Genomic DNA, 23,666 nt, shown 5'->3' with positions numbered 1-23,666 from the left:
TCTTCACCGGGCTCTGGCATCTGGGGACAAAGAAATAACCAGGTGAGCCGAAAGAGCCAACAAATACAACAACAAATACAATCTCTCTTACCACCATAGATTTACCAACGGAGGAATTATTCTTTGACTCTCCACATCTTCAAACGCTGCATCTGAAAACGGAGAGAAAACAACACGTTAAATACATGCATCATTTACCGGACAGCATCGGGTAATACAGACTCTTACCTGAACGCCATCTACCGCCGCAAGACCATCTTTTCTCGAACTCCACTGCAAAATAAGAAAGGAATGGGACAAGAGTGAACATCGGACATATTGAATTCTATGAACTCTATACTTACTGGTCTTTGCCAGGAACCTCAGAGTCAACTCTTGTCCGGAACTCCCCAACGCCTTCTAACCAGTGAAGCAACTGGTATCTACGCGCCCCTGCAATCCACGCAGGAGGGAGAGCTCATCTTTCAAGAATGTAAGGTGAGAGTGCTGGAAGGGGATTTCGGAGGTGACTAGTGGGGAGTGCAGGAAGGTGCCATCACTAGAATCCACGGGTGGCTAAATTCCTCTCTCCACTTGCAGGAGAATCCTACTACGGGTCAAGCAGACGAGATTAGGGGGGCCAGTCCAGTCTGTCATCTCTGCACTACCATCATGTTGGTGGAGGCCGCAGCAGTCTGGGTCCAACCGACGACCCTGTGGGAGCCAGGTGAGCCTAACATGCACTGAACAAAACCACCAAGGGAATCCACTGCTTGTCACAGGGCCGCCACCACCACAGAAGTGCAGCATGTCACCATGGGAATAATCAGCGCTGAGTGGCAAATAATGCAGAGAATTCTGCCAATGCTGGCAGTTAGAAAATCATACAGAACACTACACATCACATATTCAACACAAACACAGCGGTATGCGTCCACAATGCATGAGCAACATCAAGGCAGTGTACACCGTGTAGCATCTTGAAGATGCAACCCACACCATAAGTCCATGGCACAGAACACATTGAGGGCATGAACAATGTGTGCATACAACCAGGGGCATGTGTGACAAGTACAGCTGTCCATCATGAATCGACTAACATATAACTTTTTTTTCCTCTCATGCAGGTGATAGTGGCTATCCCTTCAAGCCGTGGCTCCTCACCCCTGTCGAAACCCGCAGAATAGGCACGAGGAGGATTACAATCATTCCCATACCCTTACCCGTGTGGTCATCGAGCAGACCTTTGGCCTATTGAAGGTACCGTTTCGCTGCCTTAGCCGGTCGGGTGGGGCACTCCTCTACAGGCATGAGAAGGTGGCCAAGATCATCATGGCATGTGTCATGCTGCACAACATGTGTATCCGACGGAACGTGCCCCTGCCCCCTGACATTGGACTGCAACCTCCTGGTGATGAGGAAGGGGATGAAGAAGATGTGGACGCACATCATCGCGGTGCCGATGCACAGGAGGGAAGTGCTGTGTGTCAGTCAGTGATTGCACAATATTTCTAACACACATGGGTGCAGAGGGTGACATGAAAGTGGGACAGAGGGCACTGGGTGTGGGAGTACATGTACACTATGCACTGTATAGCAATAAATTACACATATGCAATAAGGAATGTCCACTCAAGATTATTTTTTACACAACGGGTGTATTAAACTGTCCAATAGAATTATGTGCTCAAACCTTCGACCTCACACACCCTCTCCCCCCACCCCCTCCCCCCACAACTCCCCCACACACCCTCTCCCCCGCCCCCTACCCCCACAACTCCCCCACACACCCTCTACCTCCTCCCTCTCCCCCCATAACTCCCCCACACACCCTTCCCTCCCTCCCCCTCCCCCCACAACCCCCCCACACATGGTGTCCAAGCAAATGCTTAATGTCTCTGGTTTTATTGCCTTAATCAGGCTGCCCCATCTACATCCTTCCACTTCCTGCACCTGGTGGCGGCATGTCCGATCGGCGCAAGGTGCGCGCTGACCTGCGTAGGGGGCTGGTTTAGGTGGAGCTGGATGAAGAAGGGGTGGCCGCTTGCTCCAGTCTGGGGGCCGGACGGTCAGCCTCCAAGGAATCCGCTATGCGGGAGAGGACCTGCCTCACTGCAGACACCTCCTCGCATATTCTTATGGTACTTGCCTCAATGGTCTGCCTCAGGGAAGCAGTGTTGTCCCACCCCTCCTGCCTTGCCTGGCCACCGTCTGCAACAAACTGCCGCACTAGAACTGTGAGCTCCTCCTGGCGCTGCACTGCATGTCCTATCTGCTGCACTCCCGCCTGTACACCAGTGGAGGTGGAGGGTGCATGTGTGACATCTCCAAATCCATGTGGTTCCTCTGTGGGACTCATGCTCCCTTGTACGACCTCCCCTCCAGACTGCTCCAGTGTGGTGTCATGGTAGGAGTACACAGGTGTGACCTGGGGGGTTGGTGCGGGACTGGGTGTTGCATGAAGGTCCGAGGAGTCGTCCTCGACAGGAACACACACCTGGACCTGCGCATCATCGTCTGTCTGCGGTGCCGTAGTTGCCGCCTCCCCAACAGAGCTGTTCTCTGCTGAATGTGCCCCATCGCCCACTGTCTCCTGTGCAGGTCACACAGGTGTTGTGGGGACTGTAGCAATGGGCCTTGGTGGCACCAGTGCCGTGGCATCCTGTACTGTTTGCAACTTCAGTGCCTGTCGTGGCTTGGCTGGGCCTTTCGATGTGGAAGGCCTGTTGCCTTCTTCCATGGCCATCTTCTGGGGAGTTGTTGCATGTGGGGCTGAGTCCCAGGCCTCGCTGTCAGGATCTGAGCCTGTTGGGGACCAAAAGAGGGACGCCATAAGTGATGGTTTGACAAGCATCATGCATACATTGGTATTATTGCTCTTGTACAAATTAGAGGGGATTTGGCAGTGGAGTTTTGATGATTATGTTGCTTGCTATATCTGTAGTAAGAAAAAGGCTCCAGGTCCTGTGCGGTGAGGATGGCAATGGATTGTGTTTTTCAAGATGGCTGCCGTGCTCTTTCCCTTTTCTGTGCGATGACGCTACTTCCGGTTCCGCTTATTTACAGGCACCGCTATTAGCAGTCACTGCTGATAGACGTATCCATTAATGCCGGCCACATTATCAAGAGGAGGACGCCGGCGGTTGTGCTGTCTACGCTTTCCATGATGCCGCTAAGGGCCATTTTTTGGACTTTAGCGGCATGCTGGTAATGTCGTTACCGGCATCCCGCTAAGCTTGTGCACGCAAACTCATAATAGCCCTCTATTAGTGTGCTCTTTACTACACGGACACTGTATTTGCTCCATGCCGGTAAGGATGGTTACTTACCTCCAACCTCGTAATGACCCCCAATGTTTGTAAACAGGGTGATAGAATTTAAGCATATGCATGCTTTGTGGAAAATAATTATGGACTAGCAGGTTGGCTCAAATTGAATAAAAGCTAGACCTGCAAAAGAAGCCAAGCTACTTAGGGATCTATATTACATGACTGGAGGAATATTTTATTAAAGTTTAATTCACTTTTTAGCGGGATTATTCCATCTGGTCGATAAATACCCTTTAGTCCCCAATTTTTTTTAAAGGAGCCTAACCCATTGACATTCCACATCAATAGAGATATCACCCCATCATGTGCCATCAGTCCCCCAAAATTGTGTATTGAGTGCCACTACCCAACAACCTCCTCCCTGCCTTCCCGGCTCCCAAAATGTCCCCTGAACCCTGTGATCCATCTCCCATATCACCCCCTCGGGCCGACTGTCCTTACTGTCCTTATCTTCTTCCAAACTCTTATCACAATGCTTCTTCTCCAATCCACTCCCGTCACCACTCTGCTCACCTGAGCTGTTTATCTCTCGAGTCGTCTTGAGCTAAATGACGATGTGCCGGGTAATCCTTTTCTTTCTTTAGAAGAATATGCCTACCTCGGGTAGAAGCCACAGTGATGCCTGTAAATTGCAACTCTGCGGCCCCTATCCCGGGGACAGGCTGTAATTAATGGGAAAAAGCCCAAAGGCAGAAAAGAACCCTTCGACAAAGAACGGGTATGTAGAAATCTTGTGCATCTCCAGGGCGTAGTGAATGGAGCAGCTTACCATCCGGGCTACACGTGAAAGGAGTGGAACCAAAGAACTGCCTCAGGTAAAAGAAATGCTGATTGCGGGGAAGACCAGAATTCCCCAGAGAAGGGAGTGTAAAGAGCCAGGAAGCGCAGACAATGAGGAGTTGGGGAGGGCCCAACAAGACGGACCAAGAAGCATAGGCTGTTAGGACACCTACCTGGGTTTCGAGACACAGGGTTCCTCTGGGGCGGGGGCATGCCTTGCGGCTGTACCCCCAGTTCCGGATTTGGAGGAAGGGTGTCATCCCGGGTTCTCCCATTCATGGGGTGCACACTTGCATTGGGCGAGTCGGTGCGCAGGCGTTGGTACGTGGGTGCGTCGGGGAACGAGCTTGTGGTTCAAGCCTCGTTTCCACAGCAGCTCCGCTTTCGCTCATGCGCGATCCGAATTGCGGGAGAAGCCTCACTTTCATGCCGAGTCCCAATATATGCTTCCTATTTTGAGCATTTCACCGCGTCTCAACGGTGGTCAGTCAAAATATCGAAAACAAAATGTTGAAAGACAATAATGTCAAAAACAAAACATCGAAAAATAAAAAGTCGAATTATTATTTTTTTATTTATGTTTATTTTTTAGCTCTAGTATATAAAAAAAAAGGTAAAAATTTTTTTTTTTAAAAAAAGGGGGGGTTCCCGGTCTGGTCCTGGTCTCAGTTGGCTCCACTCCTCCCTTCCGTCTTCCTTGCCTGTTTCCCTCTCCTTCCCTGCCCTCTCTTGTTGGTCTGTCTTCTTGTTTGCTCTTCTGCTTGGGTGCCAGTGCCTAGAGGGTGTAGATTCCAGCTGCCTTGGAACTCCATCTCTGTTTTACCATCAAGCATCTCAACAGCATCTCTATCCATCTCTTGTCACAACCCTCACCCAAAACCCCCTCTGGCAAACCCATTGGCCAGGGGGAGTCAGGACTCGGGCCTCTAGAGCCTGGCATCCTCTTCAAATGCCCTCATGGGGCCAGTCCTATGGCGCCAGGCTCATACACCATGAAAAACAATGTGCTTGGGAACTACTTTATTGTATTGTCAGCCAACATGGAAGCATCCACATAGCTTGGTTCCTAAGAACCAAGCTACGCGGTCTAGTGTTTTGGGTGTGGTAGCCTAGGGACTACTTTACCTGGACTATTTTGTTGGGGCTATTTAAACCACACCTGAGCAAGACAACACGCTTCGTGTTACTTTGCAACTTGCAACGTGACGCTCACAGTGTCCAGCTATTCCCTCGAACCTCGGAGAAGCAGAACCTGCAAGGAGACAAAAGGAACATCATTAGCAGCAGCATTTTACCTGCAGTCTTCATCTTTAAACACTCGCAGTTACTGAGAACAGCTTCCTCGAATCTGCACGCCTCCCGGACAGAACGACCTGAAAGAGGAAGATAGAGGCAGCATTAAAGAAAGCAGTAGAGCCATTTACAAATTACGAACTGCGCAAAAGGCTTACCTGGCTGGTCGCCTCTCGGCTGGCACCAGTCCAGACATTCCACTTGCGCTGAAGAACACCGCGACCTACAAGGAAGGAAAACACAGGTTAGCAAAGGCAAGACTTCGCAGCACTGCGCATAGCACTTACTTACCGCATCATAGCGCTCTTAATGCACCATCATTTACCAGCGGGGCTCAACCAAGCCAGTTCGCTGCTCTGAAGCTCTGCATACCTAAGGGAGAAAAAAGAGACATTTTAAACAAAGAAAGGCCTGCAGGATAGCAACAAAAGCTAAAGAACAGCAATAAGACCTACCTGAACAATATCAAATGAGCCGGCGTCAATGAAGTAACTGGACCGCACTCGCCCATGAAAGACAACGCGCCCCTGCAAAGAAGGCAGGACGGAGAGCACGCCTAATTCTACCACAAGGCATAACCTTTCCCGCAGACCACATCAGGGCAAAGCTGAGAAGCATAACAGCAAGTAACCCGGCTGGGTGGCGTCCCTGTGGATACCAGGTGAGATACCCAAGCAAGGCAATAAACCTTACGCAACCACCACTGAACACATAAAACCCCTAGACCCCTCAACCAACCCAACTTCCCCCACCCTGTACTTTCGCCAACCAGAAGCACCTGTCACCACAGTCTAGCATCAACTGGACACAAGCAAACATAGTCAACCTTGTGAGGCTTGTGCATCCAGCTAGTCACTGCATGCCTCCCCCCCACCACCGTTATTGAGATGCAGCCCCAAATGAGGTCCCACAAGATTGTGCCTGGGTCATTCCGCCTTTATGCTCAGCCGGTGCCTTCAATGTCTGTCTCTCCGGCTGTGGCATCCTGAAGTGTCTCAGGGTGTGATTCAAACATCAGCGGGGATGCTTCCCCCCATTTCCGCTCTGAGTCTCCCCCTCGCTGGTCTGGGGCCCGGAGTGGAATGTATCGATGTTTCTATCCAGTTCCATGCCTCTGAGGGGCTATTAAACAGGTGGACAGTCCCCTTATGGTTCATCTTAAATTGCGCGGGAAAAAAGAGGGTGTACTTGATTCCAATGGATGCCAGCTTCCGTTTTACTGAGTTGAAGGATTGACTGGCCTTCTGTACTTCCCTAGTGTAGTCTGGGAAGAATCCTACCCTGCTGCCATTGTACGTTATTGGGCCAGATGCTCTTGTCATTTGTAGAACCCTATCCTGGTCCCAATAAATTAGAAGTAATGCTATGATGGTGCACGGTAGGGCCCCAGGACAGGGCAACCCACGGGGATCCGATGCGCCCTCTTGATGGAGAAGAACCTTGACAGTTTCTTGGGGGCTAACAGTTCCAACAATCATTTTTCCAAAAAGAGCTCCATACTGGGTTCTTCCTCCTTTTCAGGGATCCCAAGGATCCACAGATTGTTGTGTCTGGAGCGTCCTTCGCTATCTTCTGCCCTTCATTCCAGCTGGATGAGTTTCTGTGATACTGTGGTCATTTGTTTTTCAAGGCACCTCAGGGCATCCTCTGTATCAGAGATACATTGCTCTGCCTCCCTGACCCTCGTGGAAAGCTGCCACAGGTCATGTTGCAGAAAGGACACCTTGGAAGCGGCCCGTCTATTTATATTCCAGCGAGGTTCTTGACTCTACTATGGCTGCCATGACATCTTTATGGGAGAGCAGTGCTTCCTTATCGTTCGTTCCTGTAGCCCCATCTGGCTGGGTGAGGAATGAGGCCATGATTCGGCCACTCACCGTGTATTTGTCTATTTTGTGTTGTTGACCCCTTTTCTTGGGTTTGTATTTAGCCATGTCGTTTCTCTGAGTCAGGTCCCCCCGGCATAGCACCACCACTGCCAACACCCTGTGGTCCCCACACACCAATATTGCCTCTGGTGTGTGGGAGAATCCGCCTCTCTCGACACCACAGGCCCTCCTCTGGTAATATTGCAGCTAACCTTAGGGCCACCTCTGTAGTTTTATTGGTGGGGGCCTAGGACCACAGACTGGATCCTCTGTCTCACTCTGGGTCACACAGTCCTTTCTGCTGCCCATTCTTTGGTGCTGCTGCGTCCCCCGGTGCCCAGCACTGTAGGCGCATGACCTTAGCTGGTCCCAGAGCTCACCCATACACGGTGCACCAGAAGCGATCAGTCTCCAGCTTTTCCCAGGGCTAGTCTGAGCTCGTTCATATGCCCCCACTTTACGAGGGTGCCTCTTAACTTTACACTGGGAGCAGTACCCGGATCCCCATGTGACGACAGACAAAGGGGCCATCACACTCCTGTCTCAGCTTCTCCTCTGCTTCATGTCTTATCTGAAACTTCCCACCTCCATGAAGGTTCCAGTCGCTCATGCTGCTGGCCAGGTGCCCCCTCACAGCTGCCCACGTAGAATTAATATGTGCTCCCCTGCACACACTGCCGTGCCACACAAATCACTAGTTTTATTCCAGCTAAGGTGCCAAGAAGAGTCTCGGGGGGCTTGATGGTGTCGTATCTCCAAATGCACCCTCAGTGCATCAAAACCCAGGAGTTCAGGCCTCACCTCCCTTATTCCATGGAGCTCCGCTCGTCTCTTGCGGGGTGCAAGCTGTGATTGCACAGTGCGGCCTGCATGGCAATCTCACCTCCTTCACAGGTGGCCTGCTGCCTGGGGGAGGCGTTGCTGGGGTGCGTACAGATCAAGTTGGCCCCCAGCATCAAGGTCCACTCCACCCTAAATTCCTATACCTCAGCTCTGCGTGCACCCCAGGAGGTCGGGGGACGTCCACGCTCTGATCTCTCTGTCCCGGCACCGCCGGGTCGGGGGAGGCGCTCCAACAGCAGCTTTGGTAAATTTGCACGGGCGACGGCCACTTAACATTAGCCGCCCGCACTCCCTCTTGCCTGAGTGAAAGTTGTGAGGCGTTGTACCGGGCACAGGCACCTCATTTCACAGCTGAAAAGCCCTGAATCAAAGGCCACAATGTTCTGCTACAAGAGGATGTATTTTACATTTGGGCTGACCTAAGATAACAGGATTTCAAGCAGAATCAGTGTCAGGTGGCTGCGGGAGCTCACAAGAGTTACAACTGCATTGGTTGCCTGCTGGCCATGCCCCCTAAACTACGCTATTAAAGAAGCTCATCTAAATCTCTTATGTCTTTGTGTATGAAAAACTGAGAAGCACAGTTCTTCTTCATGTGCAAAGCTTACACTACTCTGACACATACTTTGTCTAGTTGTAGGATTAATGAAACTTAAAATACTGCTACTCACAATGTCCCTATTGAATGAATCACCACGCTCAGAAAATATACCCTACTTCTTCAAACTAAAATCAATTTTCTTCCCTAACAAAGAACTTCGAAGAGTTGTGACACATATTTCTTAGATACAGAGCAGCACCACATTACTTAAAAAAAATATATAAAGATAAAACAAGTATTTCCCAAACCCACATTACCAGCAAATTATCAAATAAATCCTTCAACAAAACATTGAGATAGAACCTTTAATTGGAAATACTGTTTCTCACACATAACCATAGTACACCATGTACTACTGCTTGATCACTCTCCTGAAAACACTAAAGTAAAATATGGAAAACTTGTCATGACCCACAGAACGCGCCACTTCTGGACTTCCTGGTCCTTATCGCGACGGGGCTTGTATTCATTGTTTCTTCCAACATGGCCGTATCACATGACACGCCTCGCACCAGCCTTCACGGCAGACGTTGTATGTCCCATAAATGTGCCACGCCCCTGCGGCCCCGCGCGTCTCAATGCTATTGCGAAGTAGCGACTAGACGTGTGCCCCGTAGCTTGCGGTATTGTATCCTTTGCTTCTTCCAGCTTACCCCATCCTAGTCCCTTTCCTTCCTTTCTTGGTTACTGGACTTGTGCGCTTGTTGCGCACCCTGTTACTTTCCCGGACTCCTGGATCCCTGCATCCCGGAACCTTGGACGCATGCTGGAGTCGGAAGAGACTCATGCGGCTTTATTCAAGACTCGATCAGTTCACAAGAAGGCATCGACCAAGAACTCCAGCAAAGATCGAACTCAGGTGAGAAGGGGGGAACTCCTTGACAGTTTGAGACGCCACCCGACCGAACTCCATATGGACATGGAAGCGGCTGTCCAGGATTTGATGCGTGGCATGCAAGAGCTATCAACCGAGGTGCAGAATCTAAAGGCGGAAAACGCTGCTCTCAAACAATTAGTTCTATCCCGTGATTCTGCCACAAAAGAAAGTGTATTGCTGGGCGGCATAGTGGACAAATACGATGGCTCAGCAAAAACCCTTTGTGGATTCCTGGATTCATGTTTGGTCCACTTTACTTTTAAGGCCTATTACTTTTCAACTCCCAGGGCTAAGGTGGGGTTCATAATGTCCCACCTTTCAGGAAATGCCTTGCCCTCGGCTACGCCCCTCGTTAATTCCGGCGATACTCTTCTGGATGACTATCATGGCTTCATACAAGCCCTTAAGACCATGTTTGACCGTCCAGAGCAGGTCTATAGTGCCCAGGAACGCCTGTTAGACTTCCAGCAAGGATCCCAGGATATGCTCACCTATGTTACCCGATTCAAGCAATTAGTCAAGGAAGCTGATTGGTCCCCGGAGGCTAGTTTTACCCTTTTCAGGAGAGGACTGAATGAGGAGATTAAGGATGAGTTGGCCAGAGTGGCTCGCCCAAACTCATTTCAGGCACTAATGGACCTTGCCTTGCAAATAGATTTCCGTATCCAGGAAAGGAAGGCAGAGAAGAAGAAATCCAGAGCTAATCCGCCAAAGCTGTCTTTCGAGAATACCACCAAGACGGACACAAACCCAGGCTCAGTCTCTGAACCTGAACCCATGCAGATAGGAGCCTTCCGTGGACCTATATCCCTGCAAGAAAGAATGAGAAGGATTCATACGGGATTGTGCATGTGTTGTGCCTCAGACAAACACTTGGTTAGGGAGTGTCCTCTAGCCCCTCCTCGCCGTTCAGGAAACGCCAGCTCCCGATCCTAGACGGAGCAGAGCTTCGGGAGAGAGATGTTTGCTCCACATTAATTCCATCCTTGAACTCTCCTGGACAAAACAATTTGGTGATACTACAGGCCTTCCTGTCGCCCTCTAAGAATAAGACCTATCCTATTCTGGCCTTGGTGGACTGCGGAGCTATGGGAATCTTCATTGATCAAGAATGGGTTGTTAGTCATCATATTCCGTACGAGACACGAAGCACCATGCAGCCGGTGGAAGCAATCGACGGAAGACCCCTCTCTTCAGGACCCATAATTCTGCAGACAAAAGAGATCCAACTTTCCATAAACCATCACCAAGAGCGGATTATATTCGACATCATTAAGTCAGCCCATTACCCCATGGTATTGGGTATGCCCTGGTTACAAAAGCACAATCCGTATATCAATTGGACAGCAGGATCACTATTCCTGGGCTCAGAGTTTTGTATGTCCCACTGTCTATACCTGGGTCCCTCCTCGACACCTCCTAAAGAACCACTAAGAGACCAGAAAACACCACTCATGGTTTCCAACATCATACAAGTCCCGGAGGCCTATCAGGGATATGCTGATGTATTTTCAACTGCCATAGTCCAGGCATTACCCCCTCACAGACCTGAAGACTGTGCCATAGATACAGATCCCTCAGCAGTGATTCCCTTCGGCAGAATGTTCATTCTTTCTGAACCTGAGAAAAAGGCCCTCCGAGAATACCTGGACGCCAATCTTGGAAACGGCACCATAAGACCCTCAAAATCTCCAGCGGGTGCTTCGTTGTTCTTTGTACCCAAGAAGGACACCAAGGAACTCAGACCTTGTCTCGACTATCGTGGCTTAAATCAATGCACCCTCAAAGATCGGTACCCACTGCCCCTGATCTCGGATATCCTGGAAGCTGTGAGAGGTGCCGTAATATTCACGAAGTTGGATCTCCGGGGTGCCTACCATTTAATCCTTGTCCGGGAAGGAGACGAATGGAAAACAGCCTTTAGAACACCCTTTGGTCACCATGAATATCTATTCATGCCCTTTGGACTAGCTAATGCCCCCGCAGTTTTTCAATGTTTTATGGATAGGGTGTTTTCTGACATGTTATTCCTCTTCGTCATTGTCTATCTGGATGACATATTGATCTTTTCCAAGGATCCTCTAAAGCATGAAGAACATGTAAAGGCAGTATTACAACGACTCCGTGAACACAAACTTTTAGCCAAACCCGAAAAATGCTTGTTTCACGTTACTTCTGTTCACTACCTAGGATTCATCCTTAGCCCAGAAGGAATTGGTATGGACCCTTCAAAGGTAAAAGCCATACTGGCTTGGCCCGCTCCCACATCTGTGAAACAAGTTCAATCCTTCCTGGGGCTTGCCAACTTCTACCGGAAGTTCATTTGTACCTTTTCCGAGATCGTTCAGCCGATCGTTGCTCTCTTGAAGAAAGACACCCCCTTTATCTGGCCTACACCGCAAGATAAAGCATTCCAACAATTGAAGACAGAGTTCACGCAAGCCCCCATCCTGGCCCAACCAGACATAAATCGCCCATTCCTAGTGGAAACGGATGCCTCTAATTACGCCATAGGAGCGGTCTTGAAACAGGTACTTGAGGATAAACTGGAACACCCCATTGCTTACCTCTCACGAACCCTGACACCCAGTGAGACACACTATTCCGTCCTGGAAAAGGAACGGTTAGCCATCCGCCAAGCCTTCACTGAATGGCGACATCTACTTCTGGGTGCTAGACATCCAGTTCAGGTCGGCACGGACCATCGGAATCTTCAAATTCTACAGTCGTTGGAGTGCAGGAACAGTCGTCAGGCGCGTTGGGCCTACTTCTTTGCCCAGTACCAATTCCAAATCACTCATGTTCCCGGATCACAAAACATGATTGCTGACGCCTTATCTCGACGTCCTGACTATGTAACCACTGAAGACAAGGCCTATCCTAAGATGTTTCCCCACACGATCTTTGTAGCTCAACCAGTCAAGGCCATGTGAGCGATGGCCCCTGGGCGTGGGATACCTTTTGAAGTGTACATGCTGTTTGGCACCTTGGCCGTTTGCACCCGTGACAGCCCCCCATGTCAGCGCTCAACCCAGGGTGCGAACCGCCTTTGATAGAGGGGGGTGGGATGGATGGGCCGGTGGACGTGCAGGCAAGTGTGTGGGAGCGAGGGGCCATGAGGCCCCTCTCATCCTTTACTTCTCAGTAGAAACTCGGACCAAGTGCCTCCAGTAGTGGGTTCACCCCTTGCCCTTACGTGATGTTAACTTTGGTTGACATTCACGTAGACCACTGAGCAGGACACGGGGCATCCATTTTTGTACCCCCTTTCCACTCCATCTTGGTGACGAGGCCTCACTGCGCAGAGCACATGGCCCCACCCTCGTTCCCACTCTGACTGGAAAACTCCAGAGGTATTTGCAACAGCTAATAAATGTAACACATCACTCTTCCTCTGAGATCACTGTCCTGCATGTGAAGCAGCCTGAACTAAGCACATAGCTCGTTCATCTACACAAACATGTCCTTGCCCACGCACCCTTGCCACTGTAAACTCACTGCCATTCTGACCCTGTGTCCCTGCAAGGTATTCTCTTCATGTGCCAGACCACTGACTATGTCATGATGCCCACCTAGCATATCCCCAACTAACATTAGACCCCTACTGCAGTATATCGTTGCCTATCAATAACAAATGCCACATACCGGAGATTCTTGTGAGCACAGACCCACACTTCAAACAGTGTATTATAGTGGTCAAGACCCTTAACCTAAGGCCTGTATAATCCAATGTTGATTAATAGTATAGATATATGTGTGACTTTTATAGAGACATAATCGACTGAAAGACTTTGAACAAGTGATATTTAGTGCATGCATTATTGAGAATATATTATGTAAGCTTAGATAGTGACCACCCTGCTTCACAGCGACCTGACCTTCACCCATTCGGAGCACATATGTCTGACGTCCATTCTTGAATGGAGACACACTTGATTCATTTAAAAAATAGAAACAACCGTTGTTAAAATATATGTGGTGTTTTATTTTGTATCTTATTTTGATGACATAAAAATACAAGACTTTACACATTGTACAGGTCAGGTTGCAGCACAGCGAGAGAAAATCCCCTGTACTGACCGCTGTCACTTGGGAAAGTTTCTCTTATGGCACGAATGGCACAGGCGGGTATTACTCTTCGAACGCGTGTCCAAGCTTCCCGTGAAGCCAACATGTAAAGGAACGATAGGCCACCAGCCTGTACCACCTGTGAAAAGGAATGAAACAAACTGTTTTTAAATGACCAAGATAAGTTTAATAAATGTTTGTTGTCAATGACAATTCTTGCAACTAATGGCATTCTGCTCGGACAAATGCTATCTAGACACTGCACACTATTGAACGACTTTCATGCGTTAGAATGATATGCATATGTAATTTTGGAAATTAGTAGAAGACCATGAAATAGGAGTGACATGACAAGCAGAGCATACTTACTCGTTACTCGGATTACAAGGACGAACAGTTGCGCGAAGTTCGTGCATAAGCACCATAATTATCCTCAACACGGACCATGTGAGGCAGGCTGCCCTGAAGTCTGGCAGCTCGGTGATGCATTGCAGTCGTGGCTCGCCTTCCGAAATGTAGGCCACGCATCCCGAGTTTTCACAGCAGCAGCAGTTCTCATCCTCGGTTGGCATTAGCTTGCACCGATTGCATGTGCACCAGGTGGAAACACTGTCCATGAGACTAGGTCTTGGCTCTTCAGCTGTTGAATCGTCCTCCCAACTGCCGTCCGAAGACCCATCGTTTTTGCGTGTTTCCCTTTACAGTAGTTCCTCCTCGGTATACTCGGGCTCGTACATGTAGGGCATTATTGTAGCCATTGTGTGTTAAACAAACTAAAATAATGTATAGCGGTGGTATCTGTTCACACGGGCTACAAGCAACAAAGGTAGCTGACCAGAGCACAGAAACGAGTCACAGAATACTCAAAGTAACACAGAGAGAGGAATGGAATGGAAAATCTGCTGCTGTGTGTTGTGAAACGGTCTGTTTATACTTATTGAGGAAAGAGGAGTCCTGCCATTTCCATGGCGACACGTCATTAGCTGAAGCGCAGCGAATGTTGACACGAGATGTGCTTTGGCGTTGTGAAATAGGCGGTACGCGTCTGCTGATGACAGGCTAAGGGGCGGGGGATATGATTTAGTGCTGCAAAAGCAGGTCAGCCAGGGCGATGGGGCAAGTGATAGGATTATCACAAAATGGCAGCACCCTGATGCCTGTTTTTGCGTGCGTTTAGTGGACGAAAACTCGGGTAAGGTCTATAGGAAATTTTTCTAAAATCGTGCGACTTAGGCTTAAAAACACATGGCCGACCCGTAGGGACAATAAAACATTTTGACCGAACCATTCCTTTAATAATCATGGACCGACCAAAGACGTTTAGGACGGTTGACCAGGTACTGCAGCAATTTGGGGAGGTAGCAGCACTAAAAATAAATGCCTACAAATCTGAGGTGCTGAACTTGATGGTGCCGTTAGATAAGGTGTAGGAATTAAAGGAGGTCCTCCCATATAGATGGGCGGATAAAGCTATAAAATACTTGGGAGTAATGATTACAAATACTATAGTCACGTCATTTAGCACTAATTATCCGCCCCTTATAGAGAAAATTCAAAATATTTTATCCGAGTGGCGACCCTTATCAATATCATGGATGGGAAGGATCAATGTCCTGAAAAGGGTACTCGTACCAAAACGACTTTATCACTTCATGGCTCTGCCAATATGGGTACCCAACACCTACTTCCGGTCACTGCAAAAATATATTGGGGCATTCATATGGAACCACAAAAAAACCCAGAGTGGGGAGACAAGTTCTGAGAGCCTTGAGAAGCAAGGGAGGTTTGAAGGAGTCCGACTTCAGAGCTTACTATCTAGCGTCACAGATTAAGGTGATTAGAGACTGGTTTAGGGATGACCAGGGGAAGGTCTGGAGATCCATGGATAGGGCAGTAGTGGGAGCCCCGATGGTAGAGGTAATATGGCGACCTAAGGAGGACAGACCAGCAAATATGTACTTCAGTAATATTGGGGCATTAGTGGGAGAAGTGTGGAATGAGTCGTTGAGAATGGCAGGTTTGGCCTCCTTCCCCTCCCCGCTCACACCTTTGTTTGAAAATCTTCAATTATCCCCTAGGCAAGAGGGGCCGAGATTTTCTGGGGGAGGGGGGTGGTTTTCTGTAAACTGAGGGATATGTTTGACGGCCAAGAGCTGAAATACTTTCAGCAATGTAAATAGGACGTTAAATTAGGAGAGTGGGAGAGGTTCTGTTATTTCCAATTGAGACATTGGCTATTACACCCAACGGTTAGGAGGGCTGCCACCAGGGAACTTAACCCTTGAAAAATATGTCACAACAGAATCAGGGGAATAAACATATTGTGGGGGCAATCTACAGCATCATCAAAGAGGGGGCGTAGACTGGGAAATGGAGAGACATGGAGCGATGGGAGGTATCAGTGGGACACCCAATCGATGGAGGAACAATGGTCCTTACTATGGGCGCAAATCCCCAAGCTCACAAGGGCTATTCAAATACAAGAAACATGGATTAAGATGATGGTCCAATGGCATCTCACCCCAGAGAAGCTGTACAAGTACTACCATGACATCCCCGAAACATGTTAGAGGGAATCTGGAGAAGTGGGGACATGGAAACACATTTGGCGGGAGTGCCCGTGTATTTAATCATATTGAGCTATCATCCAGTCAGTAATGGAGGAGATATTTGGGGTACGGTTCACGGGCAGTCAGGGAAAGGCAAACCTGGAATTGGGATTGAGTTTTAGAGGGGATACTGTCAAAGTCACAAAGAAAGGCATATGTAAAACTGATGATGCCGGGTGTACTGGTGGTTGCCCAGAAATGGAAAAAAGGAACACCACTGAACACGAGTGGGTGGGGAAAATCTGGAATTTTGTCACGCTAGAGTGGGTTACTTGCTCCATCCAGGGAGACCACCAACGTTTCCTTATAGAATAGGATATAATTCTGAAATTAAAGGGGAAGGGGAGTTAAACATGTTTTATTTGCTTGAAAATGCCAATAAAAACATACTTCTGAAGGCTCACAATCAAATTCATCCACCCAGAGACAAAAAGCAATTACAGAAAACAATAAAGAGGTCTTTGGGTGTGAGGAATAACTGCGGTTACATGGAAAAATCAATTGGATTGTGTTTTCCATACACGTCAGAACGTCCAAGCGCAGTGCCTAGTTTGCGCCTAAATAATCGACCAATCAGATTGCTCGCTGAGGTCCCATGCCTACACATGACCATAACCGTGTCAATGAAAGGCCCAATCACACAAAGAGTTTAATTGATGCAGCTATGCTTCCTCGCATCTTGTGCGCCAGCCAATCCAAACGCGCACTGCGGTTACGCGCCTACACATTACTCATAACCACATTGACAAATGGACCAATCACACGCTGCAGTTTCTCAACGCGTTTACGCCCACACCATATGATGAAATCCGGGTGTGCAAAATGAACCAATGGGACGCTGAGTTTCATTGACGCGGGTACACTTCTTCACACCTTGTGCACCAGCCAATCAGATTGTGCGCTGTGGTTACGTGCCTACATATGACTCATAACCATGGCGACAAACGGACCAATCACACACTACAATTTCTCAATGTTTCTACACCCATGCCATATGACCAAATCTGCACGTGCAAAATGGAACAATGGGGCATGGAGTTTCATTGATGCGGGTTAATGCGTCTTAGTGACTCGTGCACCAGCAAATCAGATTGCGCACTGTGGTTATGCATCAACACATGACCAGTAACCGTGTTGACAAATGGACAATCACATGCTGCAGTGTCTCAACGCGGCTACGCCCATGCCGTATTACAAAATCTGAACGTGCTACATGGACCAATCATATGCCGATTTTAATTGGCACAGCTATGCGTCTTCGCGCATACTGCCTCAGCCAATCAGATTGTGTGCTGTATTTACGCACCTACACATGACCCGTACCCACATCAACGAGTGGCCCAATCATACACTGCAGAGTCTTAATGTGGTTATGCCCACGCTAAAGACGATAATGATGAATGCGATAATTGACGATTCCGTGCGGGCGAAAAGGGCCAATCATACACTGAGTTTCGTTGACATGGGTATGCATCTTTGCACCTCCTGCGGCTGCCAAACAGATCGTGCATGTGGTTACGCACCTACACATGATTCATAACCGCGTCGACAAAACAATCACATGCTGTAGTTTGTTGATGTTGTTACGCCCACGCCGTATGACGGAATACACACATGTGAAAGTGACCAATCAGAGTGCGTAAGATCATATAGCCGCAAATAATCACCACACCCACAAAAATAACTGTATATTGATCATTGCTATCAGTGCTGGTTAGTGAACTGATTTTCTAGTAACTACACAACCTTTTGGCTACTTATTCATAAATTATCCATCCATTTTACCCATTTTTGACCTAATCCTCTTTTCCCTTGCTTGTGGTTTGTTCAGTGTGTCTATTTTTAAAAAAAATGTTTTTGATTTTTTGTGGCATTGCCTTTTAAGTCTTGTCATTTTTGTTGTTTTATATTTTCCTCCCATGTTAGACAATTAAACATGTCTATTATAGCAGCAGTGATGAAGATGTGGTGAAGATCCCCAATCCATCCCGACCCAGAAGAGAGCAGCTGGCATGAAGACCACCGCAGACAGTCAAGGATACTTACTTACTACACTTTTCAAACAAAGAAGCAGAGTACGTCCAATGCATGTTGTACAAAAACACTGAGATGTGGGCCTTCAAATGTTCCTTCTCAAAGCCTGGGAACATCAGTCCTAATAAACCCCTTGTGAGGGTCCACTGGAGCGATGTGAATGATGACTACCGTAAATCATGAGCACCACAAAATAAAAATGGATGGGCCTCATGCATTACGTGTCAGAAGATCAGCACCACCTTCAGCATCCACCAGTGGGACACCACCAACAGACAGTCGACCCTCAGCTTCAGCAGCTACTTCTTCAATTCTACCTGTTGTTTTTTACTAGCGATGCATCTATTATGAAAGCAATGTGCTGCATCTTCCATAATCGGGTTGACTTGGGAGGTGCCACAACAAAGGATTGGTACAAAAGTATATCTGAACACCAGGTTTATTGCCATCCCTATTTTCTTTAAGTGGCATATTTCCCCCCTTATTTGTTGTTGAAAAAACACAATAAAAAACAAACAAAAATACATGTTCCTCTTTATTTTTATTCCCTTTGTTACATGTTTCATCCTTCTGTTTTTTCTTTCCCTGTTACACCTCCACCCCCTCTTTCCATCCACCAAAACAACCCACTAAGTAACGTATATAAATAGATGAAATTAAACACAGACTGCAAAAATACCCTACAATATCTTTTGAAACCTATTTTATGCAGTTTGAATGACAAAAATTAATTTTCCAAAATGTTCCTTGTAGCCGTGGTTATACTGCATGCAAATGGGGTTCCGTAGCCACAAATACAACTTTCAGTCGTTGCTGACATTAGACACGTCTTCAAATACCTATACCTCATTATGAATAGAGCAAATGGAGTGGATGAAATGGATAGAGTGGATGGATTGGATGAAATGGATAGAGTGGTTGAAATAGATAGAGTGAATGAAATAGATAGAGTGGATGGAATGGACAGGGCTTTAAGTGGGGTTAGAAATCGAGGGGGGGCCCTCATTTGGGGGCGTGGCTTGTGGGGGGCGTGGCCTAAAACGTACGCAAATCGTAAGGTATGCACACACATATATATGCATGTTATATATCTGTGTGCGTACCTTACTATGGTTTGTGTACTTTGCAAGCCATCTTTTCTAAACATAGAAATATTTATTTCTATGTTTAGAAAAAATGGCTTGCAAAGTACACAAACCATAGTAAGGTACGCACACAGATATTATAACATGCATATATATGTGTGTGTGCATACCTTACGGTTTGCCTACTTTTCAGGCCATTTTTTTTTTTAACATTTCGGTTTTATGAAAGATGGCTTTGAAAGTACACAATTCAAGCCATCTTTTATAAAACTTTGACTACGGACAAAATTGTCCGTCGGCAAACATTTATAAAAGATGGCTTGAATTGTGTACTTTTCAAGCCATCTTTCATAAACCTCGAAAAATGTCGAGGAATCCCCAGGTTCGCCGAGGGTTAAAGACGCCTCGGCGACCTGGGGAAACAAAGGGACAGTAACTGCCTCTGGTGACCCCTCGCGCGAGAGGTCACCAGAGGCAGTTACTATGACTTACAGAAGTGGCAGCCAGGCACAGCATCGCTGTGGTTGGCTGCCACTTCTGTCAGATGCCTGACTTCATGGCAGGCGCATCTCCCGTCGCGGCTGCCGCCGCGACGGGATAATGCATCCCGCCAATGTTGCGTGTAGTGGAAGGGGGGGCCCCGGCAGGGCCCCGGCTCAGTCCCACTTTTTGGAGACTCCCGGGGCCCAGCCCCGGCAGGCCCCGGCCCACTTAAAGCCCTGGGAATGGATGAAATTGATAGAGTGGATGGAATGTACGAAATGGACAGAGTGGATGGAATAGAGTGATTGTGTACCCTGCCCTCCTATTTCCCATGTTGTTGCTACATATCCTTATACCCCCTGTAGCTGTAATCCCAGCCCCTGTCTGTATATGTCTGTGTGTTGCACTGTCCCATGCCACCCTGTACACGTACCTGGTCTTGGGCGCTTTAAAGATAACCATCATATCACATCACTACGCTTACTCTCTACTTTACACCGTCATTCATCTAGAACACAGCTATACCCCTGATTAATTTGGCCTAGCTGTTCACATACGAATATGACCCCATGAACACATTATCACCCTAATAAAATGCAGCTAGCCGAGCACATTCCGGCCTAGTTGCTCACATATGCATGCTTCAGGCCTAACGCAGCCAGAGCCCAGTCTAGATGTCCACCCACTAGACTGCACACATACAGCTGATATCTCCGGCACCACACCTAACGCTAGGATGCAGCTACCACCCAGCAATTACATCTGCTGCACACATATCCGGTGCACCCACGCACCCTACGACTCTATCTCTCTCTAATGACCAGAAGTACGGTTCCCAAGGGCGTTCAACCTACCATCGCTTTCAGGTCATACCAATGATATATAGAGCACTATATGAATGCCAAGTAACATAACATAACATTAGCTGGTGTGCTAGCTACGGCTATAGATTTACATTTTTTAAACAAATACAAATATGTGTATATATATATATATATATATATATATATGTGTGTGCATTCTATAGTACTTTTTAAATTGTATTTTCAGATATACATATTGTAAAAAAGGGTGCAATAAAGATTCAGAAACATGACTAGAATAAAGAAGGGGGCGTATGGTTAGTGGTAGGGATAGAGATGGTGGGAGTAGGTTGACTGGATATAGAGAAGGTGAGATATAATAGTAACCTTCTAGCTGCAACAAAAAAGGAAACATCATTAGTTAGCGAACACACTTTATGAAATACAATGAAATACAGTTCTTTTATATTTACCCTCATATGTAGTGCATCATATGCACTATATCAGATACAACATTTGTGCATACTACACTGTTGTTCTCGTCACACATAGTAATCATTGGGTCATTGGGAAAACAATCCAAGTTGGATAAAAACAAGACATACTGTAATAAATAAGGTAAATGTGTGGGAACAGAGAAGCTGCGTATACATTTAATGAATACAGTTACACAGGATTCAGTAGGGTGGGTGAGAATACACAGGTTGAACATACAGTGGTGGGGGGATCTAAAACTATTGTAGGGTGACTGAGGTTCAAAAAGAGTGAACCATGGGTTGGATATAATGTACAGAGGGTAAGGGAACAATACATAGGTAAGGCTAAGGTGGGGGTGACATGTCCGACCCAACTGACAGCAGTGATCACAAAGTATTGTGAGTTCTAAATCCATTATCACCACCTAAAAGGGCTATAGGAATGAAAACCTGTGCACTAGACTAGAACGGGGTACAGGGTGTGGATATCCTATAACATTAATGAAACACATGACAGGGGTACAATCGAGGTATAAACACTCACTATAATGAATGAACAGGAATATATAAACTGGATGAGGATAAAAAGGAGGGATTATACTGGGTGGTTATAGTAGAGAGGATGGGGTAGGTTAAGTAAACTTGGAGAATAACAGAGGATGTGGTAGGTTAAATAACTTGGAAAACATGGGATACAAAACAGTCACACAGGTAGAAACACTACCCATGACCAATCAGGACACACAAAATAACTTTATATTGATCATTGTTATCAGTCCCTCTTAGTGAACAGATTTCCTAAGTAACCACAAGCACTTTTGGCAACTTTTCCTTACCAAAATTTCAGAACATCGGTTCTAATAAACTATCTGATACAGGTCCACTGGGACGATGTAGATGACGACTACTGAAAAGCACATCAGCACCATAAAATAAAAATGCATGAGAGCACCAGGGGGTGCAGACCAAGATGGCCGCATAAACGACAAGCTTCGTATCATCCCGTCCCATGAGCTTGAACAGTTTGCTCTCCCCATGGTAGTTTGAGCGGACCCCATGCTGCTTTAACTCCCGGAGGGTACCTTGACCCCTGAAAGTGAGAAAAGGGGTCTCCAGCAGAATAATAGCCCAGCAGATCGGAGCACTGGAAGAGATGTCAGAGAGGTTGGTAGTGTGGTATGGGCAGACCCGCCAGGCCTGCTACATATACCAGCCCTGTGAGACTACACAGCGGAGCCTGGTGGGCAAGGTTACAAGGGAGCCTGTGACTGCAGAGCGGTGGACGAAGTTTGAGTGAAGTGTGCAGAGACTCCTTGACCCAGGAGAGGTGCCGGGAACAGCCGTCGGGCTCTGTAAGGTTTGAGGAGACGGCTTGACTCCTGCGCAGTGGAGGGAGAACACAGCGGTGTGAAACCCAGGAGTGCAGGAAGGAGAACCGGCGCAGAACCGGGAGGTGCCTGGGCAGATTCTGTGTGGTACCTGTGCTACCACGGAGGAGCAGGTTCCAGCGGCAGGCCTAAGATCAGCACTGTGCCCTGCAGGTGAATTGCCGAAAAAGGCCCGGGAGAGAGCAGCCTGGCATGTGAGCCGTGCGCCCAGCACCCTCATTGGAAGAGGCCACAGCCCAGCAGTGAACACAGACGGTGAGAGGCGGCAGTGGCACGGCCCCGAGATCCCGCGATGCGGTAGAGGGAATAAGGTGGGAAGCGGGTGCCCCAATGAACAGAGGAGAGAGCGGACTGTGCCCAGAGGGGTTGAAAGTTGGGTCGCTTCAGCCCAGTGCAAGCACCGCTGTGTCAGGCAGCAGTGGGAGTTGACCTGACAGGGGCAAGACAGGAGCGTTTGGAGTGGTCTGACCAAGGGACTCTGCTGGAAAGCTGCAGTGGGGCAGTGTGGAGTACTGGACCTTACAGACTGTAAGTAACACCCCGCGGGCGTGGTGTGGCAGCAGGAGACCAGGTGGCAGACACAGCTCCAAGGATGAGGGACCACGAGGAAGGGTCAGGCCCGAAGAGAGTGAAGGAGAGAGTGCCAGCAAGGAGAGCTAGAAACAAGGTGTTGGACGGCAGACCCCAGGGGGAAGACCCAGACTGGAGCCATTGGGATACCGAGGCAGAGTACAAGATCTCACAGGACTCTGATTGTCTCGCCGGAGGGATTGCCACCCTCTCACACAGTGTCTGTAGCAAAAGGGGATCCACTACCACTGGGCCTTCCCCTTTGCGCTATCTTTTGAGGTTGGAGATGCAGACTATAGGATTACCAATGGGCGGGAAGCACTGCAGGCGCCGCAGGCTTTAAAGGACACAGAGCCGGACCGGACGTGGGAAAAGCACTGTGACCAGGACCAGTCGAGAGGGTTCCTCCTGAGGAAGAGAGTGCCAGGAGGCAGGAAATTCAGGAGACTGAATACCCCCATCCCCAGTGAAGTGACTCTGATGAGCGGCCTGAGCTAGCTATTTCAAAAAAGGCCTACAGGGGGCCTGGGTGGGGGTACTTCTTTACTTCTAATTGTGGCCTGGGAGGAGACTGATGGGG

This window comes from Ambystoma mexicanum, chromosome 5q (assembly GCF_040938575.1).
Source record: "Ambystoma mexicanum isolate Mex_15411 chromosome 5q, UKY_AmexF1_1, whole genome shotgun sequence".
NCBI classification, from domain to species: domain Eukaryota; kingdom Metazoa; phylum Chordata; class Amphibia; order Caudata; family Ambystomatidae; genus Ambystoma; species Ambystoma mexicanum.
Note: the sequence above shows the minus strand (reverse complement) of the source record.